Raw genomic sequence first — 6845 nt, 5'->3', positions numbered from 1 at the left:
TTCATTCCTAACTGGTTAAAGGTCTGCAGCATTATTGCCCTATACCATTTAGAAGGATATGTGTGAGCAGTGCAGTTCAGAGGAACATAAATCAGGCTGGCTGTGTTTACAGGGTGCCAGGACACTGTCACACCTCTTTATTCAGCTGTTCCCAGAGCCCTCCAGCAGCCCACCCAGGGAGCTGCCCCACCTCATGGACAAACCAGCTGAGACCCTCCACCATGAAGCAGATCAAACACCCCCAGTCTCATGATTCATGTGGAAAAAGCAAGTAAGCCTCTGCTGTCAGGAGCCAAGGTATTTCCTGTTTGGAGGTGAAGAGCTAGATAAGCCACAGGAAAAGCAACCAACCAATCCTTTTCCCACTGAAAGGTGCTGCCAGGCAGCATGAGGCAGTCTGCAGAGGAGCTGGTCTCTGGAAAGCTTGCCCAGTCCCCCACCACAGTTCTGTCCCCAGAGGGATGGGGGTACAGCCAGCCAGCAACATCTTGTACACAGGGTGGTAGAAAAAACAGCAGGGCCATTACAGCCCCTCTTTTCATCCTTCATGTGAGGGGGGAAAAAAAAATCATTTTCAGATGGGAAATTCTGCAACTTGCTTTCACATACGTGAAGAATGAAGTATTAAGGTATACCTGAAACTGATATTATCTCCTCTGTTTTTCTGACAGCCTATCAGAAGATAACTGTCAGCTCTTTAATTTTAGCAGCTTTACCCATTTTTCCTCACTGCTTGGCTGTATCCTCCCTCTAATCTCACTCCTAAAACTTCCTTATTTAGATCAAAGTTACACAGAAAAATCTGTGTTGAGAGGCTCATTGCATACTCAGTGACTGCAGATTCTTCAGAGATTCTTAACTAATGGAAACCTGGCAAAACCCATTGAACTTCTTATAATGCCTTTACAGCTATTGACTTTTCAAAGGTTAATATGGCCTAAAATGGGCAGATATTCACAAGGTAAGTCTGGACCAAAGGACACACACTCAGGTGACAAGTTCTCGTCTCCAAATAGAAGTGCTCTATTTTCATGTTCAAGGACTGACATATTTGAACGAGGAAAACAGGGGGAAAACTGTACTTCTTTGGTCCCAAGAATCTACAAAGAATTGGCATTAAGACTAGAGAAAGAGGACCAGACTTAAAGGAGAAGTTATCTGTTATCACTGAGTCACTCCCAATATCTGCAGTGGCTGAAGGGCTGGCAGGGAAGCCCCTCCCTTCCATGCCCTGTGCTGACTCTGGTGCACTCTATTCAGCAGTTTAGTTAAGCTCTACATGAAAGATGGGCTTTGCCCTGTTAATATTCTGCCATCATGGCTGAATTTATGAAGCAGAGGATCCAGAAGTTACAGAGAGCTGTGAGAATGAGGGAAAAGGGAACATAACCTGCTCTAGTAGCTCTTCAAACAGCTTGAACCACTGTTGAGTTGTGACCTCACTTGAGCTGAGATGCCACATCTGAAGAGGTCCACAGGGCTGTACTCTGAGTAACAGAGTCACGCCATGGCCTGTACTCTATCCACAAAGTAACAAAAAAGGGGCATGAGCCCCTTGTGCCTTCGTGCTGCTCGATCAGTGCCACCCTACAGCTGAACAAGACGTTCAGAGGATGATGTCAGAGGCCCTCTCAGGAAAGCTGTAAGCCAAAATGAGCCAGATTACAGGATGTTCATCATACTGCTTTGGCTTATATCAGCCTTGTCATGAATTCTTTGTAATAAGAAGGTGGCAACATAGAAACAAATGTTTACTGATGAAGCAGGCCTCCTCCAGTAATAAACTATTTTAATCTATGATTAAAGAAAGAGGAAGAAGCAAATCCAGGGCAAGATACGTCCTCGAGGGTGTGGTAGAAGTTCCTGCAGGCACAGGACTGGGTGCCTCATTCAAGATAAGGGATATTGTCCCCTTGAATGAGGCAGCATCTCCTACAGGTGCACCAGCCACCTGCCAGTGCTAGTAAATGCCAGCTGCCACCAAACAAGAAGCAGCTTCAAGACTTCCTTTGCAGTGCCTCACCCCATCCTGTCCTTTGCATGCATCAGAGCAGATTCACGTGGCCAAAGGGACAGAAAGACATTCACCATTTTATTTGGACAGGATCTCAGAGATCTCAGGCATGGCTGGGAGATGGTATATTATTTTCAACCTAGTTATCTCTCCCTATAGCCTCAAGCATATAACCTCGACCACAATTTCTGGAGTGAACACACATACTTGGGCAAGTAAGTCATCTAATCAGACAACCTGTTTTTTCACAAGAGCTGTGCGCACGTAAGCTCCAATGGACCTCCTGCTATAGCTGCTTGTGATCATATCCTCTGCAAATCTGCATATCATTTATGTTGATGAATAAAGGGGGTTTAAACATGGCCAACACATTTGAATTGTTAGACTGAAAGAAACACTATGCCTCCATCTCCATGTGGGTGACCTGGGGTTGCTGATCCTCCAGGCCTACCCTAAAAGTGAGGTGCCTCTGAAAGGAGGGGAGGACTCAGTACTGTGGAGCTGGACTTCTATGACTCTCTATGGTGCCAGAAAGGGCCACCAAACCAATGAGCACAGGCATCATAGTGCCAAGCTGCTGTGACACTGATCCAGGCAACAGAGCATCCAAGGCCATGAGTCAGATTCAGTTACACTCCTCTGTTCTTGAAGCTAGTAATCTCCATCCCACACCTGTGACCTATGCTGGTGCTTTTCTCTTTCTTCCTGAGCTGATGACTGTGGTGTGTTCTTAATAATTCAGCAGGGCCTCAGCTCATCTTTCCACAGAACCAGGTTGGCCCCTTTCCCTTGAGTCCCAGCTGAGAGAGGAACATTTCCCTTCAAGACAGCAGAAGCCACTCTCCACCTGCTTTAGAAAATTATCCCTTTCCCTGTGGTTGCAAACGTGATAGTTAACACAAATTAAACCAGAGAAGTCAGCAGAGGTGACTATATCAATACTACAGTGACACCACAAGGTAAAGAGGTTTTGGACCTTCCTGGGAACAGGAATAGGCACAGAAAAATACTGTGCAACAAGAGAATGTAGCCAGCACTGGAGATCTAAAAAATCCAGAGCCCTAAGTGAGCAACCCCAGTACACTCAGCATCTCAATGTCCATCATCCACTTTCCTTATTTCTCAGTGTCTCCATGGAAGCATGGAAACAAAAAAGGCCCAGGGTTCTAGTGTGAAGAGGGAGAATACATCACCTCTCACCCTAAGCTCCTGGAGACTCAGGGAAGCACACTGCGATTTCCAGCTCCTATAGTCTCCAGCTTCATGTGAGAAGTACTACCACCTTCCCACCAACACAGGCTGAGGAGCCACTACATTCTTCAGACCGGTGTCAGTGATCAGTCTTACTCCTTTCTCCTGACAGGCTCGCCTTTCATGAGGCACTGAAAGGGCACAGACAAGGAATAATGGCAAATGCCAGAGGAAAACATTTCCCAGTTTGACTGATTGGCCCAAAATTGAACTGTTTGGCACTGTCTCAGAGAATAGAGAGGTCTCAGGAATAAAGAGGTCAGGTAAACTGGCTTGCCCACTTGCCCTCCCTCTGGCCTCTGTTACTGGCAGTCAAGCAAAGCATAAATGCTAATGTCTCATCAGCAGTTGAGAAGGGTAAATGAGAAATAGTTGTACCTACTTCTTTGGCACACCAATTTTCCTTGTCTGTGTCCATCCACAGACATCCTGGAGGTAGCAGGATGAGTAAGCATCTCCACTGAGGAAAGAGACCCCCTTCCCCTTGAATACTTAAGTCATGCTGACAACATGAATTAGATACCAAAATAATTATTTGGGGATCTTTGAAAACGTACCCATGTTGTTCATTGCTCTCCCTCATTAACTCTGCTCTTTTCCTAGAGGAAGAGGCCTGAGGCACTGATACCATGATCAATGTTTTCATGTAGCACAGAAGTTTCAGCAAGTCTTTGGATGGTAGAGTTGGAGACAAGAAAAGCACTGGCTGAGTAGTTGAAGGGGATCTTCCTTGTTTTCCAGCCTGCTTTCAGCATTTTAGGCTTGCAGAGGCTGTACAGCTCTTGCACCAAGAAGTTTATTATGACCCAGTCGCCCTGAAAGGGTACAGTTATATTTGCAGGGACTGTAGTACGCACACCTGCAGGGAAATTGCCATCTACAAGCAGAGCGGAGAGCAGACTTTCCCAGGAGGCACTAGCAGCTGGCCTGAAGGTGTTGAAAGAAGATTTGTGGGGATGCAGTTGCTGTAGGAAGTAATGGAGAAGGAGAGTCTATAGGGAGCCCTATGACAAATCCTATTCCACTCACAGGTGCTATGAAGAACAGATCAAGTTATCTGTGGGAACTTCAGTGGGAATTGTAAGTTTATTCTTGTTCCTGCAAATTGAAGATTCTTTGCTACACATTTCCTGACCTATCTCCCTGTAGAAGCCTAGCACAGACAGGACAAAAATGATACTTTATTCTGTAACCAGTCTAGACACTGTTTTCCCTTCTTCTTTTCCCAGTGCTCCTGCCCTTAAGGGTTTACCTTGACCAGCAACATTAAAATAAAAACCAGTGCCATGAAACTGTAGACAAGAACATCCACAAAGAAACAATATACCCTCATTGTAACTCCCTTCCCCAAAGCTACCTCGATGCAGTGGAAATGGCTCTTAGGAGGACTCAGCAGCGTGTCATCCTTTCTCCTGCTTTGTTCCGCAGGACCAGTGGTTAGTCATAGCCTGATGAGATCCCTTCCTGTCTCCTTCCTTTGCCACATCTTTGTGCCGTCACTTGCATCCGGATCTCACCCCTAAACCACACCAGGAGGTTTAACCTGAGGCAAATGCAACAAAACAAGCAAGCAAACCTGTCTCCCAAGTGTTAATTACACACGGAGCGGTTCCCAGGTAAAACACAGCAGAATGGATTTGCCTGCAGCAGCCGGTGGGACAGGCTGCTGTGAGGAAGTCATTGCAGATGGTGATGCCGTGGAGCTGGGCTGTGCAGCGGGGCAAAGGGGAACCTGAATCAAGTTTTCCTGATTTTTCTGCCTGTTGGAGTCACTTCCTCCTGGAAGGTGGGCATCCGGTTGCCAACAGGTGCTGTGATCTCAAGAGCAATCACATAGAAAGAAGGCAGGTGATGGAGGCTCCTGCACTGCATTTGTTACAAGGCATGCATGTCTAAGACCTCTTTTAATCTTAGTCAAATATTAAACTATGATGTGGTTTACCCCCTGAGTCATCCTCGGAATGGTTATTTCCAGACTGAGAGCAGACGCTTCAAAGACAGACAAAAGTTAACAATGACTCACTGTTTCAGGACCCCTTAAAAACACTCCCAAGTCATAAAATCACACACCCTACTTTCCCTTCACACTAACATGAATAACACATGTCTCAGCTGAAGCCGTGGGAATTTATTCATTTTGCAGAAGATGAGGGCTGTAATGGGATTTCAAGGTTAGGAGAGGAAAAATTGAGTTACCAAGTTGGAAGAAGAGCTGCTACCACAGAGAGAGGTTCCGAGTAGAAATCCTTGATCTTGAGCACAATCTCAATTAAAATTTTAATTACTGAATCCCTCCAGAATAAACTGGGCATTTTTAGAAACTGTGCTACCTTTACTGAATATACTGAATAAAACGATAACGTTTTATAAAAGTATAAAGTGACTGTAGAGACAGTTAGGGTAAACAGCAGAAAACCTTGCAGCAGAATTTAGCACAGCCTTCTGCTGATAGTAAAAGCCATTAAGAACCCCTATTCTAAAGGCTAGGCTTCATCCTTTTATGAAGGGGCTCATCCTTTCACAATTTTTTTTTTTTAAAGTGGGGGGAGACATTAGAGATGCCAATCAATGAATCCTCCCAGCTCTGTGTCTGCAGGAATTATGTTACTCTTATATTGCTAGGCACAAGCAAAAGAGACATCATGTCCCTCAGGTTTGCAGGAAAACTGTGACAGATTTTGTAACACAACACTACTGCTGAGGCAGATTTAGTTATTGCCAGTGAGACAAAAATACTAAACTGCAGTGTTTAGGCACAATTCTGCCAGTGTGGATATCCAAACACAGTCATTGGTTTGCTGTGGGGTCAGCTGCTCCCTGAGCTCCCTGCTCCTGTGTCAGGAAACTGCACTGAGCCTCACCTGGCTCCACTCTGAAGGCTTTGAATATTTATCCAGGAAAAATCTCTTCCAGGTTAAATACAAGAGAGAGCTCCCAGCAGAACATCTCAGGCAGTGCAGAACAGAAGAATGAGACAACCTTGTTGTCATTTTTATTTCTCCTGCATGTATTTAAGTGGTCAGCTCCCCCTTTACTGCTTGCATGGTCTGCAGGCAGGTCCAAAAGACCTGATTTGGAAATGGAGTGGGAGACACCCGTGCTTCTCCTGACAAAGATTCATAAATCCAGTGAGGAAATCAAACATCTCTTTACTCTGCAGACATGCATGTTTCCTCCTATCCATTTTCAAGGGGGTTTTTTATACTTTACCACTGCCAGATCAAAGCAATCCCCTTTTCCTAACAGATGTCAGTACTATACAAATGTCAACATCAAGCCATAGAAAGTCATGAGAGGTATGGAAAAATAATATTCCCACAATATTATCTTCCCATGGTGCTTGTGACAGCCAGGAGACAGGAAACATGTCTCTAAGGACTCTCAAGTATCCTTTGAGGATATAAAAGGCTGGATCAGAGGTACAGAAAGAAACAGCAAGAATTGAAATGCTGGACGCCAGAATGGTCCCCCAAACCACAAAGCCAATTGCTGTTTGATACATAACTGCTGCTCACCACCTCTTTCCAAAGACATATCACAAAATGCCATCTCAGATTTGCTGTTGTTATTTTAAGTGATG

Source organism: Corvus hawaiiensis, chromosome 6, assembly GCF_020740725.1.
Source record: "Corvus hawaiiensis isolate bCorHaw1 chromosome 6, bCorHaw1.pri.cur, whole genome shotgun sequence".
Lineage (NCBI taxonomy): Eukaryota > Metazoa > Chordata > Aves > Passeriformes > Corvidae > Corvus > Corvus hawaiiensis.
Note: the sequence above shows the minus strand (reverse complement) of the source record.